Below are 25528 nucleotides of genomic sequence, written 5' to 3'. Positions count from 1 at the left end.
TTTAGATTCACTATAGGTTAGGTTTATCCAAGTCAAATTTGTCATCCGTATCCAAAAGTGTTCTTTGATCAGTTCGTGAAATCACTTTTACAAACCAGCATTTAGATGGATTCCCTTTCCAATTTCATTTTAACGTAGCCCGTTTGCAGTATCGCTCTTAGAGCGAAATCTTCTGAAAAGTTATGAAGTATAGTGAATTCACTTGATCAAAACTGTATACAATTTTATGATATTATCAAACTTTATTAATATCCTCAGTAGAGCGAAAAAATGTGACAAATCCGATAACACGATGCACACATGCAGTCTCTCTAAACAAGGTCCTAGCATGCGTCAAAACTACTAGTGGTAGTGAACAGAGACAGCCTATAAAACGTGGTATTGATGACGTAGACGCTACTATTCACCCATAGAAACTGTCACACATACGAGCGCAGAGGCAGTTTTCGTTTTGACTCATGCTAGGACCTTCCTATATAATGACTTTGGCACACATATAAATAATACTCTTTTACGTTTGACACATTTTTCAAGGACTACTAGACCAACCAGCTTAAGAAATTTATGTCGTCTTTGCTTAAGGTGAAACTGAAGTTGTTTTCGCCTGAGCACCTAGAAAACGAACCCAGATTAGTTCCTTCAAACAAACATTTTTAATAGAACTCAGTCCGATTTTCAGTTCTTTGGCACCGTTTGGTCCAAAATCAGGTTCAGCTTCTCAGTTTCGAGATCAAGCAAAAAACGGCATTAATTTGTGCAAACTAACTAGAACTAAATAGGAAACATTTAAATTTTGAGGGGAATGCTCAGACTACAAAAGCTGTAAAAAAGTAAACAAGCTGAAAAGCTTAGCCTTTTCCAGTATAAATCATGTATGTAAATGTAAATACTCGACAGATTCATTGATAAAGTCCAGCGTTCACTTTATTCGGCAAATTATCTCAACAGGGACAAATAACATCTGTTTCCATTACTTTTGGATCGAGCAAGCAAGGGGAAAAACTAAATCGGTTAAATGCAGAACAAAAAGTGATGTATAAATCAAAAAGTGTGACATAAATATCGAGAAGGAGAAAAACTTTATTACACCAAAATCGGTACTTAAATGAAAAACTTCGCTTTTTACGTTATGCTGAATAGAATAATTTATTGATAGAATCTGTATTTTTATTAACAATCATGTTTTTCAAACTCTCTGGTGTTTACTTATTAGGATTGTTTTTTTGTTTATTTATAGGTACTACTTAGAATTAAACCTAAGAAAGTAACACTTCTTAGCTAATGTGACACAATCTTATTGCAATTGGCATTCTTCTAGTACACACCTTCTACCGTTGAAGAGGAATCATATTTATCATTTGGCCTGTTTAACACCCCTGCCTGATCATCAGGTTGGCAAAACGGAAGACCTTCAGCCAGCTGAAAAATCCATACGTTTCGGCCCCCCGTGCCCCGTCGAGGGGCGGCGAAGCAGCGCTAGTTCCCGCCTCCACAACGCCATTGCTGACCTCGGTCGCGTATTGCTTCGAAGTCGGCGCATTTGTTGCTGCTGGCTTGTCAGCTGAAATTTTCGGTGAAGTCATGCTAGTGCTGCAACACTCGTGCTCTCCGTTTCGGGCTTCTCTTACTCTCGAGTACGTTCGCTCACGTTCCGATATGCTTCCCCTATTATATAATATAAATAAAGAAAGGTTTAATTACACTCAAATGCACATCATCAATCGATCAATAAATTGTATCTGGAAATGGTCCTACGTTCGCGTAGTTTTTAATTACATACAATAGTTTGACAACTTTCACGATGCTCGTCGTTGGTACGATGTTTATCACAAACTAGCCAAACGTTTCGAAAAAAAACTTCCCTACATAACGTGTCGACCACAAAAACACGTACCTATCTTCTATCGCCCTTATGCAACACTTTCGATAAGTAGGCCAAACGATAATTGAACGACACACTGGCGGTAATTGTTGACACACGATCCGTGCTCCGCTGATAATCACTGCACTTGCAATTTCGCCCTTATTTCGTGTTTTGTGGGGATAGACCTTTATCAGCACTCGCAGCAGGCGATGCCCAAATGTGAAGTTGCAGTTCGTCACCGATGAAGCCTACTGAACGAATCAGGGCTCTCGTTCGCTGGTTCAAGATTGTTCCATTCGATGTCCTACACTAGTGCCATATGCTGGAATGAATCGAGAGTCCCGAATCATCCGCGAAGGAGGCGAACAGAGAGGTCAAGGTTCGCTCTCTCTAGGAATTGTTTGTCCCACTGTCACTCGCTGGATGGTCACTATATACGTTGTGTGGCGTATATGAAACAGGTGGAAAAACTGTTCGGAGTGCGCGCGCATGCGTTTTACCGACAACCTTGCACTGCATCAATATGTTCGCAATGGTCTAAGGGCAGAGTAAGAGAGATGGCGATGCGGAGAGAGAGAAATCCATTCATATTTGTGTGTTCCAGCTGATTAAAATTGCAGTCGGTCATCAAGAACGAGCGAACGGCTGTGTCGGGATCCACAGTGGATGGACAAGTTTTTGCACTAATCTTGTTCGTCACGACGTTTGTAGGTCACGTATTTATTGTTTAGTATGACACTATCTGATCATATTAATAAAACAGGTCGGCTGGTCGGAGTGAATTCAGGAAAGAACAGATCGTGAGTCCGTCCAGATAAACCGTTGAAATACGCTACGCAGCCATAAGCGTTAGAACTAGCAACAGCGAATACGAATCACAGCATGCGGTGCGTTTGGCTGACATTTTTTCTTTGTTTACTTTTTTTGTACAGTTTAAATTTTTCGTTTCCAAAATGACACACATTGAAAATGAAGTGAAAATCTTGGTTTTGGGTACGTGGTGGAGCGAAAAGGGTGAAACTATATGAAAGTTGGCAAAGTGCTTTAAACTCATCACGCGACTGTACAATCCATCATAAACAAGTTTAGGTAACACTATTCTTAGGACAATCTGCCAGCAAGAGGCAGAAAGCCCGGATCTTCCAGCACTAAACTAGACAAAAAAGTGGTATCTCTGATACGTGATTTGGTCAATAAAACTGGATGTGCGTTGGAATGATCCAACGTATCACGAAACAGAATAACCAGAGGACCTATAAAAGGCCGACAATTGCTAGACAAAGTTAAGAACAAAAGCCGCTAGTTTTGCAGCGACGGATATATGGATTTTAATGACCGAAGATATCTTTGTGTAAGACCCTTCCAGATTCACAATATTATTATGCCAACGTGGGGGAGTAAACTATGCGGACAGATCGATTCATGTGGAGAAATTTGGTCGAAGGATGCTGGCATGCCAAGCGGTTTGAAGTCTACTAGTGGAATCATAAAGACGGAACTCTATGAATCTGATGGTCAGCAGAAGAAATTGCTACCTTTATATGACAGGTATAGTACCTCTCTACTGTTTTGGCCAGATTTAATGTTGGCGTCGCCAAACCAATTCTCTCAAGTCTCTCACGAGAAAGGGTATAGATTTCGTTGAGAAAGACACCAATCCACCAAATTGCTTTCAGCTACGTTCCATTTGGTTGACCGCCATCTACTGTGAAAGACATCTCTTCATCCCGCAACCTTGAGAATCCCCACAACTCGTTGAATTCCGGTATGCTTCTTCTGATGGAAGAACAGACTTTCAGAAGTCGCCTTTCGAAGTCCTTCACTCAGCGCCACAGTGTAGCTATCCGGTAACAAGGTTCGTCTATCTCCAACAGCAAGCTTGTCTCAAAGCAAATTTTGATTCTCACCAAAATATCTCTCGATCTAGGTCATCGGCAGATTCCGTAAACCGTGATACTGAAACTCCTTTCACCCGATTAATATTCGAGGAACGCATTGCGTATAATCCGTCACCGGTAAGTCTCGAAGGTGCTTGTACTGAGTCTCAACTTTTTTGAAACCGTCTGTATCCGCAGTTTCAGCTCCCCTATCTGGAAGCACCGTGTGGAATCTAGAACTGACTGTACGGGGAACATTCGTCAAGGAACGCAATTGTGTCTACCGCGTACTTTCCGTTGTAAAGTGTTGCTGGAACCACGCGAAACATCACCGATTGCCGGGTGTAGAAGCGAATTAAATGGTGACCTACCTCGCATTGTTTTCCATTTTACCAGACATTCGCATGGTTCCGATTCCTTTGTGAAACTTATTTTCAACGGCGGATGGTGCCCGATTTGCTTTGGAGTCGAATGTTTGTCTGTTATCCAGGTTGTTTAGTCAGTCCGAGTAACCGTTATCTTAGCGAGACCGACGTATAGACGGAAGAGCCTGTTACCCCCACTCGGTCTATCGTGATGCTCCTTCCTTGATTTGTTGGTGGTGGGCACTGGAGGGCTACTGGAGTGAGCCATGGCTTTTCCCTCGAATTCGATAGCCTCCGATGGGATCAATTTGGTCAGCAATTCTCGCCCACACGCGCTGCCACAGAGTCCGCTTCCTCACCAGGTCATGGTCAGCGGGAGATAAGTACCAACCCGGAATCAGACAGAATAATGGTCAAAATACCTTAGACACGCAAAACTGATGACCGCAGCTTCTGCCGAGAAAACTGGATAGCTTGATGGGAGACGAAGAGTCAGTTGTGGTTCCGTTTACTACGAGGGGGAAGCCATTTTCTTTTTCCGCTGAGAACATTCACACTGGTCTTCGAAGCTTCAATGACCTTCCTTCGTAATATCTGCAAAACTCTGTCAGCCTCTGTTCCTTCATGCCAGTAACCAGCACCCGAAGAGCTTTGTTAGGATTTTTGATAGCTTGTATGACCTCCGGGTTCCACTAGTGAGTGGCTCGGGACGCAGCCTTGCTACTTGTGCAAGGAGCACTCGCCAGTAGACCTTTGCTGTGAAAAGCTGCCCAGTCCGACGGTGAGTCAGGGCGTACAATAGCTGAATCGGAAGATGGTCGCTATTTCCGGGATTTGAGAGATCGACCTAACCACAGGCCGTAAAGAGGTCCGTGGAACAGAAAGAGTATTGGCTTCGAACATAAATGGAGCTGCTTTGTTAAGTGCGATGGTGTTGTAATCTTCCATGACTTCAGCAATAGCCCCGTTGGTCGTTTCTACCAGATGCTCACAGCGTCTGGCGAAAGTTTCTACCAGATGCTCGCAATGCGTCTGGCGAAAGCGATCGGATAAACTCACCGTATTCCAGTACATACACGGTTTTAATGTAGAATACATTTAAGCTTTCAATATAGGGGTCCCGTTTCAAAATATCGGCTGCGGCACCGCGTCAGATTTTGAACGTTAATAACTTTTATCATACTTAACAGAATGATTTGATTTTTAGGCCAATTTGTTGAAAATATGTTCCTCTATGCTGTATTAAAATTTTAAGTATGTATAACATGCACTAATAACAAAAAATTGTGTTTTGAAAAATCTTTCGAAAACGACTCGGAAAAGTGAAAATTTTCAGCCCATCCCGCACAGAGCCGTCAAAATGGTGGACCAACCGAACAATAAAATAATGAAAAGTTTATATATAGGTCCACTACATGTTTGTTTTATGATTATTCGTATTTGGTTGCTTGACGAGAGCAGTTAGTGGGGGAAAGACGGCATACTCCTTTGGTTAGGCCATTAGAAGCCGGACGGAAAGGAAAGGCTCACGCACGGCACGAGAACGAGCGAGAAAGCGATAGTAGTGCATATTAGCGCGATTATATAAATATCTGTCGGTCGGTTTTTCTCATTCGTATTCGTTCAAGTACTAGCAAGCAGCCAGTCCACCGAAGTAAAGCAGTTGGCAATGACGACGGTCCGAAAAAGTGCCCCAGCTACTGGTGACTCATCGGAACTGTCGCCCTGCAAGAATTTCGCCCCAACTAAAGGGCAACTAATCTGTAGGCTATCGTTCCAGCGTCTATATAAGAAATACGATGTGTGGAACGAAAGAAAGAGAATTTAAATTATCCTCTCTCGCTCGTTTTCGTGCACTGCTTTTCCATTCCTTTCTGCTGCTAATACCATCATAACTTAAACGAATGTGCATGTTCCCCCACCATCTCATGGCCAGTGTTGCCACAATTGCATGTTGCTATTACACTTTGAATTATTTTATCGATCCTCTCTAGTATTGATAAAATATAGAACGTGCAAAGTACACTAGTCGCATGCTTTTATTCGAACTTTTTGGCAGCCTCCGTTGATTAACTGCATAAATCGATTTGTTTGTGCAGCTCCTTGCTAGTAGCAAACTAAATAGCCTTTATCAGCGCTAACAAATAACACAAAAGAATTTAAATTTGTGAAAATATTTTCCTTCCTTCTTTTCAAATCTGTAACATTCTTTGAAAATATTGTTTGAATGTTGTTATTGAAAAACTGAACATGCAAGTTTGCTAGCACTGGCCACTACATTGAAGGCGATGGAAAGACAGAATATTCGTTTTGGTTATGCTAGTATTGGTAGCCGAACGGAAAGGAAAGGCGCAGGAATGGAACGAAAACGAGCGAGAGAGCGATAGTAGTGCTTTCTCGTGTGTTTATATATGAATATTGGTCAGTCGGTTTTTCTCATCATTCGTATTCGTTCAAGCACTAGCAAGCAGCCAGTCCACCGAAGGAAAGCAGTTGGCAATGGCGATGGACGGAAACAGTGCCCCAGCTACTGGTGACTCATCGGAACTGTCGCCCTGCAAGAATTTCGCCCCAACTAAAGGGCAACTAATCTGTAGGCTATCGTTCCAGCGTCTGGTTCGTGAGATTGTACAGGACTGCAAAGTCGAGCTACGCTTACAAACCTCAGTCGTAATGATGCCCCGAGAAGCCAACGATGCCTACTGGTTCGAGAATGCAAAATAGTGCGCCTGGTTTGTTCGAGAATGCAAAATACTGCACCAAACGCATAACTTTCAGGCCAAATATATTAAACTGGCTCACCAATAAACGGTTCTTTTCAGGACCAATTAATTGTGTTCTAATAAGAGTTAAACTGAAATATCCATTTGAGGTGTTTAACAATTTTCAGCAAGTAGGTTAGAAATACGATATGTGGATAGAAAGAGAATTTAAATTATCCTCGCTCGTTTTCGCGCACTGCTTTTCCATTCCTTTCTGCTGCTAATACATCATAAATTAAACGAATGTGCGTGTTCCCCACCATCCCATGGCCAGTGTTGCCACAATTGCATGTTGCTATTACACTTTGAATTATTTTTTCGATTCTCTCTAGTGTTGATAAAATATAGAACGTGCAAAGTACACTAGTCGCGTGCTTTTATTCGAACTTTTTGGCAGCCTCCTTTGATTAACTGCATAAATCATTAGATTTAAATTAACGTCTCGAAGTGAAGTCACGATGCTCCGGTTATGTCACAGACATTACCCACCCATCTTTTTTTAGTTTAGTAGAGCGAATACGAATTACTATCGCTCTCTCGCTTGCTCGTTTTCGGGCTATGTTCCTTTTCATTCTTTCCTGCTACTAATACTAGCATAATCAAAACGAATGTGCGTCTTCCCACCATCCATTTAGTGAGCAGTGTTGCCAAACGCATTTTCAGTTTTTCATCAATAACATTTCAACAATATTTTCAAAGAATGCTGTAGATTCGAAAAAAAGAAAAATAGTTGGTGATGGAAAAGAATTCCCAATTAGAATTTTTAACCATAATTATAACGAATCATTTGAAAATTTCACATGCAAACGTAATTTCGTTGCATATCATTAGATTTGGATTAACGTCACAAGTGTAGTTACGACACTCCAGTTATGTCGCAGACATTACCCACCCATCTTTTAATGTAGAATATTTAGTCTAGAAATCAGAATGTTCCAATGGTCGTTTCAGGCGACTTCAACATAGATGTTTCAAAACAAGAGAATTTGAAATTTGTTTATTTTATGAATGAATGTTTCAAGCTTCGTTTGATCTCTGATCCATCACAAGCAACTACACTTGCAGGCACATGCATTGATCTTGTATTTGTCAAAAACGTCAATGCAGAAACCCGAAGATATATTTCGTACTTTTCATATCACAGACCAATACTTTTTTTAATTGATCCAGTGGTTTAATTTCAAATGTAAACAACGCTTGAAAAATTATAACCGGTTGACGACCTACACCTACACCAATCATGTCAGAATCACCTCCTGGACAACAGCTAAGCCCGGAAATAGTAAGAAGTCAGAAGCATCCAACGAAAATCGAAGCCAGCGCATCTCCCCACCAAGGCCAACAACGCCAACAAAAACGGTCCTTGTCAGGACCACCATCATTTTTGTAAAGAATAATTTGAAATATTCCTCGCCCAAATCACCTTTTGTCCGAAAATTCCAATGAATATCAACATATTTGAAGAACGTGTTCCTTATGTATTCTACATCTCTCCGGTTATGTCGCAGACATTACCCACCCATCTTTTTTCTGGTCTGATTGAAGTGATGTCCCTTGTTGGTTGCGCTCAGATCACAGAAAGTACAGCAAATTTGTTGGCGCACGGGTTGGAGAAATTTTAGAAAACACCGACCTATCCGAGTGGTGCTGAATTCCGACAAAACTAAATGTAGCCATTGACGGGCCGAAATGGCAACGGATTCCTGACCTTCCACCATCGAGCCGGTGGTTTAGAGGCCCCATGTTTTATGGCAACCACGACGTGCGTGGCCAGCCTAGCTAGCCAATCCTGAAACAACGAAACGCAACGGAAATTGCATTGATATCGGGTTTCAAGAATGTTTCCGGAGTGAAAGCTGATCCTATTCCAAAAAAATAGCTCTATCTACAAGCTATCGCCATTTCTCGACGAAGAAGGAGTTCTGCGCAAGCTTGGACGATCTGCTGGTTGTAAATTCATCCAGCCGACCACCGCCCATACCATTTGGCTGCCGAAGAAGCACCCATTAAACACACTACTGGTCCGTTTCGACCACGAGCGCTATCATCATCTGAACCATGAGACAGCCGTCAACGAATTACGTCAGAAATATCAAATCGAGAAGATGCGAAGAGTCTGCTTGAAGATTCGACAAGACTGTCAGGCTTACAAGAATGCTAGAGCTCGTCCGCAACTGCCCGGGCATTCTCGTATGCTGGGTCGATTATGCAGGTGGTCGTTGGCAGACGTGCCGATAAGAGGTGGGGTGTACTCATCACATGCTTGGTGGTACGCGCCGTACACATAGAAATAGCCCATACGCTCAATTCCAGTTTCTGTATCATGGCACTGAGGAACTTCATTGCGAGGCGTGGAACGCCGTTAGAGCACTTCAGCGATACAAACTTCGTTGGTGACAATCGAGAACTGAACGAAGCAATACGTTCCTTGAATCAGGAGAAGATCATAAGGGAGTTCGTGACTCCAAATACTAAGTAATCGTTCTTGCCACCGAGTAGTCCGCACATGGGTGGAAGCTGGGAGAAATTGGTACAATCTTTGAAGAAAATTTTCAACAACATGAAGCTTCCTAGACTACCGATAGACGAAGTCGTACGGAACACTCTACTGGAAATAGAGAATACCATAAACTCGCGCCCCCTCACCTATGTACCAATAGAAGACGAAGAAACTGAAGTTCTTACGCCCAACCACTTTCTGTTAAGCTCATCCAGTGGTTCAAAAACAACTGTTATCGTACGATAACAGGCCCGCTACGCTGTCATGGAGGATGACAAGCTCACGCTAACCTTTTCTGGAAGCGGTGGCTACAGGAGTACTTGTCGTTGATCCAGATCTTCCAAGAAACTCGTAACCCAAAGAACGTGTCGTGGATGTGAAATTGAAGGACAGCCAAGTTCGCAGCGCTACGGTGAGGACACCGTTCAACCTTTACGAACAGCCAACAGTCAAGCTGGTGGGTCTAGATGTCGGCGCAACAGCGAATACATAGAAACCTGGATCCTGTGTACTTGGAGGGGGAGCGTTACGCAACATGCGAACGCGCCTCCGTCATCAATTTATGCTCAACGAGATCAGCCGCCGCAGATGCAAGCGGGACAGTGGGTAACTGACAAGTCAGTGGTAAACATACGAAAAGGATAGCATTCGACGAAGAAAGATAGGTTGACGATGAAGAAAGGTTTTAAGACTGAAAGCAGAGGTTTGATAGTTATTGTGGCGAAATTAAATTAAAACTCTACTAGCTAGAAGTATGGTTTTAGGTTTAACGATTGTTTATGTATTGTAGGACGGAGTGGATTATCTACTCCGATTGGCTGAATATTCTGGACCCCGAAGATGTTGATACGGCAGTTCAAACATTTTCCAATATTTTGGGTTATTTTATTGACAGGCACGCCCCGAAGATAGTTCATCATCAACAAATCGGCCCTCCTTGGCCAAACGAGCATGATGCGACGGCTGAAGTCCATTAAGAGAGCTGCTCTGCGGAGGTTTACCAAGTATCGTACAATTCCACTTAGAAACTATTACGTCAGTCTCAACCATGCTTATAAACGAGCTAGTCTGGATTGTTTCTTTCGATATTCAGCGTAATCTCAATTCGCACCCAAAACGTTTCTGGAAATATGTGAATGAGCAGTGCAAGGAATCCGGACTGCGCTCGTCTATGGCTTTCAACGGCCGCACATCTACCACATCCCAAGAATGTGTTTCCAGATGTGGCCTTAACAGTAGATCAAATTGAAGTCGCTGTTAGTCAAGTTCCGGTTGTGAGCCAAACTCTAAGCGCTATCGATGTCAATGAAACGATGATTACCAGAGCTTGCTCTCGGTTAAAATTGTCTTTCAATCCGGGACCCCATGGCTTCCCTTCAGTACTTTTGAAAAGGCACATCGACGTTTGAGCGATTCCAGCATCTATTGCCAGAGGCATCTTTCAATAATTACCGGGGAATTACTTCATTGAGTGCTGTCTGGAAGTTGTTCGAGCTGGTGATTATGGAACTTCTTCAGGTTCACTGCAAGTAGTACCTAAGTGACGATCAACATGGTTTCACGTGTGGGCGTTCGACAACGACTAACCTGCTTTGCCTAACATCCTACACAACAGAGTATGGAACGTCGCGCTCAAACCGATGTTATCTATACAGACCTATCTGCCGCTTTTGACAAAGTGAACCATGACATAACAATCGCTAAAATGAAGAGATTTAGAATTAACTGTAGCCTGTTGCAGTTGTTTCGATCCTACCTGCCAGGTCGAGAAATAGTGGTTGTCATTGGAGATTGTCAGGCACCCACTTTTAGTTCTACGTCCGGAGTACCCCAGGGAAATCACTTGGGACCGCTGATGTTTCTGCTTTACTTCAACAACGTTCATCTAGTTCTGAAGATTCCACGCCTGTCCTTCGCAGACGATCTCAAGATGTTTCTTCTCATCCGCTCTACTGAAGATTGTAGATTACTCCAACGACAGTTTGAAACCTTCGGTGACTGGGTGTAACACGAACCGTATGTGTGTAAATCCAAAACAGTGCTCGGTGATATCGTTCTCACGAAAAAAGACCCGCCACAATCATTCGCAGCCGGTATAACGCCGCACTGGAGTCATCGATTGCTGTACCATCCAGGGGACACAACGACTATTCACCTCCTCGCACAACCTTTGTGGGATCCTTGCTGGACGGTACGGTAGCCGCAGTATACTAAACGGCAAGAGACCTTCCCGAAGCAGTCATACCAACCCCAGTACCCCTACGTCTCACATAAAGGAGCGAAACTGCATGCTAGACTTGCTACAAGCTATCGCTCGTCACGCACCTATTTACTTCGCCATTCAGGAAACATATAGGAATCAACCCTGACTCTTCGACCCAGGAACTCTGGGGGAGAGTTAATCTCTTAGTGGGAAACGAAGTCAGACCCGTTTTTTCCATCGCTAGCGGTTGTCGTCGGACGAGGTAACTGCCATTTCGCCACACGTAAGACCTGCGTGGATATACCGCCTGTATTGAGGCTGGCGTCCTTCCAAATCAATGGTATGTGGCCGTGACCGTAATGAAATGAGAGACTCAGCTTCCTTGAACAACTACACCGGTCGCCTTCTGGACGACCAGGAGTCCCCATACTACCTTTTCAGACGCCCTCCAGAAATCGTCGAAGTGTACAGAGCCAGGAACCGATATTGGTCCAATCGCATACTAAATCTCTACACCAGCTTATTAGACCGTTCGTCTGACTCCCGAATCAGATCTGCAAGAGATTTCCGAGAATCGACTATCAAGGATTCGTGCGAGAACTATGGCGGAAATGAAAAACGCAATATCTGTCAGATTTGAGGGAAACTTGCCTTATCCGAATTGGTGGATAGGCCGAGTAACAGAACTATTCACATACGAATGTGAAAACATTCGAGTTGTAGCTGTTTGGACCAAGGATCGACGCTTTAGAACAGGCATCTCAGAAATTTGCGTCTTTCCAATATGGCACAATAAGTTCAAGTCCCGGCTCCTTTCCAACGATAATGTTGCGGTCCTCGGCATCCCAGTTAAATATTTTTCATCATCTTCGGTGCAACAGTGTATCGGGCAGTGGTGCAGGAGTTCTTCCCAGGGGAGCCGCTGTCCACCCTGCTTCGCCCTCCTTGGCCATTAGCTGGGAAGCTAAGCTCGTTCGGCTTATCCTTCCCAGCGAGGGCGGATTTTTGCGTCTGGATCCTTTGCAGTTAGCCGGGGAAGCGAAATCTTCTTAGCACCACTTAGCTGCCCACTTCGGCGATCGAGCACCACACTTCCTTGAGCACCTGGACCACGGACCGGCACTTTTCGACAGATTTTTTCATTTGTTACGGTGGTGGGAAGCTGTCCCGAAAACAAAATAAATATTCTGAACGTCTGTTCTAGGTCATGGTCCATCACTTTCTGTCCATTTCATAATGGCCGCCTTCCATCCCAATCGAAAGCAAACACAAACCGCCTCATCGCATAGCTGTCATCTATGAGCAGCATAACAAGCGCACACGCAATTTAGCAAGAGGAGAGCGGTGACCTACCTAAACCCCAAAATTTACTACACCTATCTGCACAAAAATAACCGTCCACAAACGCGAAAATCTTGCGTGTTTTTTGAAAAGGGCCAATAAGCATACTGTCAAAATTCACTTTGAGAGGAAATTCTGGACAAACCATTAATCGCCGATTATAAATCACAAGAGCAGATGAAAGAGAAAACTTTTCTATTTCATACAATGTTAACATCCATTCTCGGTGAGCCATGGTTTGTCCGGAATTTTCTCTCAAAGTGAATTTTGACAGCATGCTTATTGGCCGTTTACAAAAAACACGCGAGAAATGAACAAAAAATTATAAGTAAACGTGAACGGTACAGAGCAGTGGTGAGCATAATAAAATTATTTTCGTAAACAAATACAATCTACGGAGTATATAGCCAAAAATAGGTATATTTCCACCCAGAGCTAAATTGTTACCCTGACGGGTTACAATGCAATGGAGTTCTTGTTTTCTAACCTCAACAACGTTTTTCGGATTTTGAACTAAAAAAATGTTTGCGCCGGAAACTTTAACAGCCCACCTCTAAAACGTCTTATTTTGCACAAATACAGTCGTGATTCGCTGGTTGAACATTTTTTAACTGGACTGCTTTTTAGTTGGACTTCCGCTAGTTGGACCATTGTCCAACTAAAAAGCATCTGAACGTCAAAATCTCATGTCAAATTTACTCTGGCAATCTATCTAACAATCTTTTACACTACTAATGTCTTCTTTGGAGAGTTTTTGACATTTGTCAGTCGGTCCAACTAGCGAATCAAATTCGTTAGTTGGACAGAGGTTGTGGCCCAACCAGCGAATCATGGCTGTACCCTATTCAATCCTACCATATCACTTTACCTTAAGCGGCCCTTACACGCGTGCGTGTTTTACCCCTTATAAGCTAAAATTCTACTCTCGGCTACAACAGTATTGGCGATTCTACGTTGAAAACGTTCACAGATAGCGCTAAAAGTAAAGTGTTGCTGATTTCATTTTGCTCTGTCATAGTGGATATATTTTCTGTATAAGCTTTGATAAGAAAATAACATTTAAACAACTTATATCACCTTTAAACATGTTGATAATTGCTTACGACAACGAAGGAAAATTATCATTTTATAAGATGTTGAGTAAACATCTTGCGAAAAGGGTGTAAACTATAGTGGTTTCTAATATTATTCGCAGAGCTACATGTGTGCGGTTCTGAAATGTAATTTGTTGAGCACCGTAGCCGCCGTAACATCATTTCCTGTCCCTCCTAAGTCAAACTAAACCTCCATAGGATGGTGTAAATTCATGAAACTCTCCTTATCACAAAAGGAAAGAATATATCAAGCTGATTGGGTAGTGTCAACGTTGCCGATTCTTCTCTTTAATAGTCCTAACAGAGTCTTCTACGTAGTCCACAATATGAAGGAGTTTAACATTGGTATTGATTGGGTCTCGGTTTCCAGATGAAGCTTTATTTATGGAAAGTATTTTTATAACCACCTTAATACCGCGATTACATTGCGAAGAAATGTAGGTGTCGCATGACTAGTTTTAATTTCGTCGCATATCGCCAAAACAAGCATCTCTGTATTTATCAACCTTTGCAATCGTTATATTTCTTATTCGCAAAATTGCCAACTTTCTTATTAATGTGGGCCAAATTACCCTATACTTCACAGTCCCGGCGGGTAGCCTAGAACAAAGTTTCAATAGTCTACCGATCGCCAGTATCGGTTTTAATGAGGGGGACGCTGTCTAGCAAGTATTTCGTACCCAACATCAGCTGGACCGGACCTGATTATCACGGTTAAACAGCAATAAATAATACCTTTTACAAATATGACAACAACTAGTACACGAGACATGCGAAACCGCTTACCCCATATTCTCATTTACACTAAGAAAAATTATATAGTAACCTTTACCATATGAGGAGGTTAATTCGACTTTGCAAGTATAGTGGTTTTCAACCGACTATACCATTAGGTCACTTTAACTATATCCATGTTCAAAATTACTATTCTACAGCTTTGGACCATAATAGTAATATTGAACATTCTATCGTAAGCATGACCTTTATAAGGATGCTCGATATAACAATATGCATAGTTATCTTGACCTGGAATTGTTTGTTATGACTAAACCAGAAGAATGAAATGTTTTACCATGCATTATGCATAATGGTAAAATTGAACACTCTGTTGTACGAATGACCATAAAATGTAGGATGCTTGGTATAACAGAGCATAATCATCCTGACCAATACCTGTTTATAATAACATTTGTTTCCTAGCCATTTTAAAAGAGATATCGTTGTTGTGTAAGGGTGGATTAATGCGAGTTTCAGTAAATTGGAAATTTTTCAAGCGTCTCCAAGTTTATTGATAACATATAATTCTTTTTAAACAATTATAGTTGATGATAATCTCTGAAAACGCATCTTAACGGACCACTTCAATGTAAACTGTGGTAATGTGCACCTGTACTATTCCATGATTTCCTCTGTTGTGGCCAGGTCTATTTTGGGCAATTTGCCTTGATACCTAAAACAAAGTGATTAGAACATTTAGAAACGCTCATCAAATCTAAATACTCATTCGTTACGTAGATTTCCTGTCCGAAAAATTTCAATCTCAGTGCAGATCGATCCACTATGTCTCTCTCTGACACTGCAACTCACTGGACACTATATCTCCGTAAAAACATAATAGAATAAATTCAACTTACCTTGACCCCTCTGCGATAAGTAAAGGAAGCTTTTCTATTTCACAGTTCCGCGAAAAATAGTCCCAGAACCGGAGTTTTCTGTCCGAAAATTTTTTGTTCGTACATGTTTGTTTACATGCACATCGGCAACACTATGACAGATGAAAAATTTATGTGCACTATGTGAAATTGGTTTGAAGGTGGCCAAAAGTGATTATTGATATTTTCGAAACACATATATTACATCGTAGCCAAGTGTGTATGTGACATAAGTCATCAAGCGTAAATTTTATGTCGGAAAAAACTATATAAGTAAGCAGTTGCCTCATTTCTATTGAATAAAATCATTAAAATAAGTCAGCATAATTGACCATTCATTTTAGATCGTTTGCTACAGTGTGACAACATGTTGCATAAAATCATATCTCATGGCCAGCTAGCATCAGTTTTGCTTGTTTGTTGAGAAAAATGACCTGACTTCCATTGACGTCAAACCTATATCTAGCCAGCAAATTGAAAAGGATTTATATCAATTTTGGGGAATCAATGCGGCAAAGTATGAAAAAATGCCATAGTTGTTTTTTTTTCTATTCTACTAAAATGAAAAGTTGAGCAGTGACCGTGAACAATTATGAGGTAATACAATAACAGATTTTTCACATTCTACTGAACATGAACATTATTAGTAACAATAGGTGCACTGAAAATTCAACAAATGTTTAGTTTGCGAACAAAATGAAAATAGTTTCATGCATGTTCGTTATTTAAAAAAAACGTAAAGGGTTTATTAATGTTGACACTGGTAGAACTATTCATCGACGCATGTTGGCAAAAAATCGTACATACTATGAACTCAGAAAAACCTTTCGGCCGAACACGGTACTCCACTCGACGAAAATAACTTTGGCGAGGTACCTTTACTCGTGAATCTAGGTATTTGGTTGGGTATAGTTTTCTTAATTTTCAATCGATTTGAATCATGCGCGTGATTAGGAATTCATTTCGTAATTATTCGGGAAGCGTTTCTGATGCAGAATAGAGAGTATATATCCAATATCAAACATCTCAGTTTTTCGTGTGGAATAAATGAGAGAACTGCATGTATTCCTGATCGCCTTTGTAAATATTTTAAAGCTTATTCTACGGAACCTTATAGTGAAAACATTGTAAATGGGAAACAGCATATAAGTGGACAATTTTATGGCCGTTTTCGTTGATTTCCGGTTCTTAGAACCATTTTTTTGTAAATATCTTCCTCAACAACCTATTGGCACATAACACTAACAATGCTTATTTCAGCGAACAACGTAGAATGTCGACATGGTGGTACTGTGAAGTTTAGTTGATGTAATTTGCTTTACCGCTTGACACGAATATTCATCAAAAATTTCGGATTCCTGAATCATGTGAACCTAAAGAAAAGTATCGACATGTGCCCAGATGAGTTCATTTTTGATTTTGAATTATTCAGATGACGATTGGGTAAATTTTTGTGCCACATGTCAGGTAGATTTAGATAGGACTTTTTCTCAGAGGGATTGTAACTTTCGCATGTACTTCCCTTCTAAGGTCCACCGGAACCGGTCCCATGACATCCCGAACGCTGTCAAAAATGATCAGGATCAAGTCCTAGACCTTCATTCACTACCCTCGAATATTTTGTGACATTTTATATACACGAAACAGGACACAATTCTGTTCTAAGGCTTTGATAGCACTTATTCCGCTACAGACAAACGATGTATAGCGGATGTAGACCGGACTTCAAGAACCTAAGTTGCGTATCCAAATTATATATCGTTAGATATTTCATAACGTAGAATTTCGCTAAACGTACATATATTATCGTTACAGTTGAAATCTGGAAAATCCAACCAGCGACAATCGTTTTTTCTCTTGTTTAGTGCTAATCCTTGATGTCGAAAGCAGTGCATCATTGTACGAATACAGCGCACTACTTCCGACGTGATTTCATTGTTTAGAACCAGAGAAAATACGATTGTCGCTGGTTGGATTTTCCAGTTTTCAACTGCAACCAGAATACGTTCATATACACAAGACTTTTTCAAATGTAACGCTCATTTTTTGGGTGAACCTATTTTGTCAAAATTATCACAGTATAACCAACAGTGTTCCTAGAATACATTCACTGTTAGCATGTTTTCTCCGTTGAAGTGGTCCCTTAATCTCCTTTTTTCTGCCTTCACGCATAACTAAAAAATCGAAAAATTTATGATTTTAGGACGTCGTGGTCCATTTATTAAATAAAATTGAATTATTTACTCACCTTGTGCAATATTTATAAGCAATGCAAACTGGCGGTATTATATTCCGTTGCGGAATATGAGCTTCTGTTTCGTAAGATTTTGAAACTGATTTTTAGTGTGCAATGACTTGGTACAGACGATATTTGTAAGGCAAGTGCTTATGTTTAGCCACTAAATATTCTTCCTGACTCGATCATACGATGGCTTATGAGGCCATCGCCTTACCGTAATATAACGGTAATGATATTCTTGTAATAATTAACAAATGAAAACAAAAAGCACGCCGAAGAGCACACTCGTATGCTATGTATACAATTTCTCACTTTAATGGTCGCATAATGCACTTTAATGGAATACATAATGGGAACGCAAACATTGACAATTTTACTGGTCGGTAGTAATACAAAGTATAGTCAGCTGAAAATCACTATACGCAAAAGGTGCTTACTACAAGGGTCATGTCCAAATAAACGGTGTAAATAGTTATTTCAACCTTTACATTCTTGTAACAACTATATATTTAGTGTTCATGAGTTATTAATATATTGTGCAGAGAACAATCAAACGAAAAGTAGTTATAACAATGGCACTGGTAAAATTCAAGATGTTTACCATGTTCATATTTTCATTTTTACCTTATTTTTAATAGTTATTTAGACTATTCCATTGTCAGTTTTTAAATGATCAATATTGTTGGAGTGAGCATGTTCAAATTGTTATAAATAACAACAGCATAGTTAAGCAGTAAGAGATTTAGTATTTTTTACGATATAGTAGTTTAGTATTATCGATCTCATGGTCATTACTGCTATTTCGGCAAATAGTTAAAACAACCACGAAAGTCGGGTCACAGATACTATGGTTTTTTTCTCAGTGTAAGGGTAACCAAAAAAAAACGGGGTCCAAAGTACTGGGGTGGCATTCCGCATCTCGATTCGAGTGACTTGATTCGAAACGTTTTGAAGTCGTTTCGACTAAATTGCAGCATTAAGCGCGATTCAAACGATACATCAGCTTCCGTCAACGTCAACGGAACGTCACCGTTCCGTCAGGATAAGTTAAATACTTTTCTCTTGCGTCCGTTCACACATGCCGTACGTCAAAACGTTCCGTGCCGTTGATGTTGTGTGTGAATGTCTCCATTTAACTGCATGTAACTTATCCTGACGGAACGGTGACGTTCCGTTGACGTTGACGGAAGCTGATGTATCGTCTGAGTCGTCCTTTATGTATCGCATTAGACGAATCGTTCGAGCTTGTTAGATTGCGGTACTAGATTTCGACTGCCTGTTCGAGCGCAAACTGTCAAATAAGAGTATACACTGAGAAAATTTATTTTTAATTTTGCTACGAATAAGTTTCATAAAACCTACTTTGGTAAAATTTAAGAATTGTTTTAATTTATTTAGTTTTTAGTTGGTTGTTATCGAAATATATATATCGATAAGTTTCGCAAAAATAACAATTTTTTCTAGTACACAATAGGCGTGAGAACTTTGAAATTAAATCGATATTGTCAAACATTGATCCAAAAAGATCCGATGTAATATAATATGTGGAAGCACGAAAAAATTTTTCCTATAAAATGTACGAAAAATAAATTTACCCTTTCCAAGAACATTCATACTATATAAAACAATTGATAAAAGAACGAATCATTTCGTTTCATTCACGAAAAATAGTTTAGACATCGATGATAACTTTCATGCACCGTACGGGCCAATCAACGTCAGATTTACATCTATAAGTTAAGCTCATTCCATTTTTTTTTTTGCATTCTTTACCTGATTATAATGTTTACTTCAAGTTATGAGCTACTTTTGAAGTTTAAAAAATTAAATATTTTTCAATCGCTGATAGCTCGGAAAGTATTCGATGCATGGAAAAAAATATTAAATATATAAAGTTGTATTTTCGCATGAGCTTACCGGAAAAATTGAGAATTGTTTTACAACTTCTGTATACCGCAATTATTATACAAAATTATTGTTTAAAAGTTGGATCAGTTTTTTTTGCTTATTTTTTCTTTAAATAATAAAAACCATGATAAAAATATTGTATAAAAATTTTGCTGTGGATCTTAAATTTGTTTTTGCGAGATATTACAATTCGATCGTGAACCGACAAATGGGCCTATATAACAAATGTACACAAACGGAGATTTGAGTAATATCTTAAAGAGGAGTAAAAATACTTCATAATAAATATAAAAACTCATTTATAAATGTTTCACACTTCATGAAAATCAATAAAAAACAAGACGGCGGATCCGACTTTCAACTGTCAACAAGCCGCCAGGCTGATTACGTCTCTGCATTTCTAAGGTAGTGTGTACGGGCGAAATTGACAGCATCATTGTTTACAAAGCCCGTAAACAGAGTCGCCCTAAACAAAAACCAACTGCTTGATACGCCCGGGGGGAAAAACAAATTTTCCCCTCCGGCGAGCACGGCGAAACCCACATTTGGTATTGTTTTCTGGCGACACTGCAAGGCGAAATTGTGAGTGGTCAAAATAAGAGGGCGACTCAAAAATGGCCTAATCAACATTACATAACAACACTCGGCGAAATATATTTTTTTTAATTTTATCAACGAAAACGTTATTGTATGAAATATTTTAGTAATGCTTCCGAAAACTAGTATTGTCTTGAAGTGTTTCAATACATTTGAAAGCGCAGTATGTAACATTGTTAAAATACGATTAAATTTTCTGAAGCGAATTTTCAAAGCTATTTTTCTCGATTCGATATCATTGCGTCTTCGGCCCTTTGGTCTGTTCATGATCGAATTATAACATTAAAAAGGGCAATTTTACATTAAACGCCATGTCATGGGCCAGTTTCAATTGAAATATCTTGTAAAGTAATATAGTTCTCAATATAATTATATTTATTATTCATAGAATAAAAAACTTTTTAGTTCAAGCTTGCTTTTTTAATTTGCTTCTAACATTTGCAGAATTTATAACATAAATAAAGAAAAAAAAACTACATCATATTGTTATTGGTGAGCTCATTCGAATACGCACTTTTTATTATTTAATTCACTTTTCCGTACAACGAACTTGGAAACTCAGTTATCAGTGGTTGAAAAGTGGTCCAATTAATAAAATTCAAAAACTCATAACTTGAAAAAAAATCTATCGTATACAGCCAAAACAAAAAATAAATGTCAATTATTTTGAATGCAAGAAATTTTTTTGGTAGCAATTAAAATTGTAGTTGTAAATTTGACGTGACCCGTACATTAAACATGTAAAACTACTCAACTTTTCGTTCATCAAGAAGCCATTTTTTCAGTTCGTGAATTAGACGAAACGAACTATTTAAGATGCACGAAAATGCTTCGTTGCAGAAAACGAGTAATGATTTTGTTCATCGTATGATAATTTTAATTCCATCTAAGAATTTTTTTCAGTGTAAACAAAATTGCAGTTTGTTTTGTTTTTTTTCCGATGAGCGTCAAATTTACAGAATAAAAATAGTGATAGTGGCAGCGATGCCACATGTTTTTTTGAAATGTCTGTAGAAGAATAACTAAAAGGACTGTAAAAGTCTGTAGATGGTTGTGTAAATCCTAGTTACACTAAAATTTTACTTTAAAAATAGATTGAAAGTAGAATTCTATTGTGAAGGAATCACTCGTATTCGAAAACAGTTCTTCTAGTGCAATTTTACTAAACACTATTACCCTTTTAAAAGTCTGTAGATCTCTGGCTACGTCTGTAGGAGACATCAAAGGTCTGTAAAATACAGACATGTCTGTAAATCTGGCATCGCTGGATAGTGGTAAATAAATTGACCCAAACATGTTCATAATTTGTTTATGTCACTCACCCTCACCACCTCATTTCTTAGGAGATTATTTTAGTTTGATATAACTGTATTGTTGAACTTCTTACCACAACCTTTTAATATATCTCGCTGTTTAAGGTGAAGCACCGACACATCGAAATGCCTAGCTGGTAGTGTATCTTATTCGAACTTCAGTCGTATGATGGAATTTATTATCTGCAGAATGAGTTGTTCACAATTATACTTAGATTAAGGGTTTCAGCAAGAAAAAAATCACTTTTTTGCGAATTTTTATAGAACTTCAGGTAAAGCGAATTGACCAAAACTTTTGTGTGTTATAATGTACCATTTCAATCACATTCTGTAATTTTTCCATTCAAAATATTAACAAGCGACTCGGTGATGAAGCTTTTTGTAGAACGTCTCTGGAAAAAACACGATTTGCGGTGTTACCTGCCATTCAACAACTACTTAACCAATTTATTTCAAATTTTGCATACACATTCTATGTGAAAACGCCTACCAAATACAAATATGCGCCTACGTTGAGTTTTATAAATTATTTTTTCGATTAAGGGGTTTCTTTACTCATAAAAAGGCGGAATTTTTCGTGAAAGATAGCAATTTTTATTTCAAACGATTAAGAAGCACACTTAATTGAAAAATTATTTCATAAACTCAACGTAGGGGTTAGGTATTTTTCACATAGAATGTGTATGCAAAGTTTGAAATAAATCGGTTTAGTAGATGTTGAATGGCAAATAATAATTAAATAACATATCTATCTATCTATCTATCTATCTATCTATCTATATATATAAAAGTCAAAGTTTGTATGTATATGATTTATAGACTTCCAAACGGCTTAACCGATTTCCGTAAAAATTTGCACACAGTAGGTATTTGGTATGGGGCGTGTTTGTGTGCTATTAGTTGGAGATTATCTGCCCGCCAGATGGCGCTTTGGAATAAATTGTGTTTTCCTCCTATTTCGCAGAGTGTCGCAGCAACGCGCGATGGGTATTAGCTAGTATAATAATAAAATTGACACATCAAAAATAATTGTTAAAAACAACACAACTTCGAAGCCGTTTTTATATCAGCTTCAAAATTTTTGGAAAGTAATCGTAGCGAGCAAACTGCCCTTTTCATTAAAAATGTGTAATTCTATATTAAAATTTTTATTTACATGGTTTTTTTTTCAAGAAACTGATAGCTTCCAAAAGCAGCAATTTTTTCAGCAATTGATGAAGCAAAAACCAAAAAACTAGTTCGTTAAAATAGCCATTTTTAGTTGAAATAATCAAGACAAAAATTCGTTTTTGTGTTTGCGAGGTTTTCCGTGTACTTGTTAGTTAATTATTTTGTTAAAGATATAGCACTCAACTAGAGGTAGGGAAAATGAAGATAATAAAATTTAGTGCTTCCAGAAATTGTAGATGGCATAATTTTTATTCGGTTGATGCATTCAAATTTGTTAGTAATTCAATTTGATTCACACCGAGCAAAAAGCATCTGAGAATTTCATAAGTCTCGGCATACGAGCCATCCTTTTGACGATGCCATTGAATGCTTTAGAATGTCATAGGCAGGCTTATGAATTCATTTATCTTTATTCATGCACTCCATAGACGTAAAAGTAATGTATTTCATAAAACAGTCTTATGACTTCGCTCCAATATATGCGTTTAAGAATTTCATAAGTGTTTTCTCATGAAACCCATATGAGATCTGTTAGGTCGTCAAACAAAATTCTCACAAGTTTCCTATCTCATGCCTCCACGCGAGTCTAAGTCTATTGATGACATTTGGTCCTTAGACCGGCGACGACTGGGTGCTATCAGCCTTCTGCCGATAATAGCAGAATAAGAGGGTGCGAACAGATCTAGTCGAGAAAACATTGCCGTAAAAATGAATAGTTGATCGGAAATTAGCCCCAATACGAATAATCTGACTAGTATCTATGATCACGGGTCAATACGTATTGAAAATCGTCCTACGTCCTACGCTGATCCACTTTGTTCGACGTTTTGTTAAATGTAGGGCTAGTTGTTTTGTAAGGTTTTGACGTATTGCACGCAACGCAAAGTACATCAAGAATTTGTATTTTCATGGAAAGAAATGCATTTAATTTTGCTGATTTTTAAAAATGCATCACAAGTGATCTGCCCCTAGGTCTAAGCCCAGTTTCCCAGGAAATATTGACGAAGCGTTGCTCATTATGTACAAATTTTAATATTTAATGAGAGTTTTCTCTTTAATTTTCTGAAGGGATCTACACTTGGCGGTTAATTTGTTCCGAATTGAGTTCTACAAGATGACCACACGAATGAACTCATGATGAATGACGTTCATGTTTGACCATTCTCAGTGGTTTGTTTACTTTGTCAGTTGCGTGAGCTTGAGTGCAACGGGTGCCCATCTGTTACATTTAAACTCACGTAACTTCCATGTAAACAAACCACATAGAATTCCATATTAACTTTTGAATAGGGCTAATAAGATTTGTAAACAAACATTTCTTTTGCTGATTGCTCTTAACTCGCTATAATTTCAACGCGGCGAACATTTGAAATTGCTTCTATGAAGTGTAAAGATGTGGAATAATGTGTATTTCTCATGAAATTTCCTTCGGCTGCGGGATAATGAGCGAAACACATTTGTTTATAAAAATCTCTTTAGCCCTTTTGAAGAAATAATATTGAATTGTCAAACGAAGTTCATAAGGCTCATTTTGTGGGGTTATGTTGGTTGATGTAAAACTTAATATCCTCTCAAGGCTGATTTTTTGTCTACTAAAAATGCTCGAGAAATATCAGCCATGTTCTATTTTTTATATAATTGCATAATAATATCCATAAATAAAAAACTTATGGCATTCATTTGAACATTGTGATGACTTTCATAAGACTGTTCTATGGAAATCGTTATTTCTACTATGTTTTCTGCTTATAAATGTCAGCAATTTTCATAAATGGGCAGTGCCCATTGGGCACCTATGGCGTTCATTCGGACATTTTCATAAGACTGTCTTATGAAAATAATAAGAGATGGATTTGGAAAATTTCCCCTCCCAATCATAAGACAGACTTATAAAATCCATTCAAAATCTTTATGTCTGAAAGTCATAAGACGTTTTTATGGAAATTCAATGTAAATTTTGCTCTGTGCAAAGTTCTTTGCTATATAAGATCATATTCTATGCATTCATGCATTTAATACAAATGACGATATAACACCTAATCATGATTAAATCTGTTGGTGTTTGAAACGTACATTATGGCATTGAATTCAAGGCTACATTGTCGTGATATTGAAAACAATTGAGGTACAGCCGTCAACATATGCATCAATTAGAATATAAAATTGTGTAAATCACCACTTTGAAATCAAAAATGATTATGATTCTATGCATCTATCAAATAGCGATTAGACAAGTCAAGGTGTCTTCACTTTGCTCCATCGATTTGTTTTAACACTTTTTATTATTACTTAGTGTAGGATAATTTATTATCAATATTTAGTATTACTTTTTACAAAAAAAGTATGTTCCTGATAGTGAAAATAGATATAACATAAAGTAGCTCAAAGTACGTGGGAACTTTTTACACCTTTTGGTTATTTTATATCCTCTAAGTATTCCGTTTGTTAACCAATTTGAAGAATGGCATGAAATAAATACACAAATCATAATCTCGAACGACAGTCGACAGCAATAAAACTATCGAGCAAATACGTTCGACTCGAGTCGCTTTCGAGTTCGATTGTTTTGGTTGCATAATGCCAACACTTCTCCATAATCTAGTACTTCTTCGAACGAGCTCGAACGAAAATTTACTTTCGAGC

The 25528-nt window shown here is 38.9% G+C and overlaps 1 long non-coding RNA gene across 1 annotated transcript; it reads right to left on the bottom strand.

Moving 5' to 3' along the window:
* Window positions 1-1119: 1119 nt before the first annotated feature.
* LOC131686144 (uncharacterized) lies at window positions 1120-2724 on the bottom strand. The gene is made up of 2 exons (XR_009304940.1): window positions 1895-2724; window positions 1120-1665 (listed from the first exon to the last, which is right to left on the bottom strand). It is a non-coding gene; the product is annotated as an uncharacterized LOC131686144 (long non-coding RNA).
* Window positions 2725-25528: the final 22804 nt, after the last annotated feature.

This window comes from Topomyia yanbarensis, chromosome 2 (genome assembly GCF_030247195.1).
Source record: "Topomyia yanbarensis strain Yona2022 chromosome 2, ASM3024719v1, whole genome shotgun sequence".
Classification (NCBI taxonomy): Eukaryota; Metazoa; Arthropoda; class Insecta; order Diptera; family Culicidae; genus Topomyia; species Topomyia yanbarensis.
Note: the sequence above shows the minus strand (reverse complement) of the source record. Positions and strands in the feature narration are given on the sequence as shown.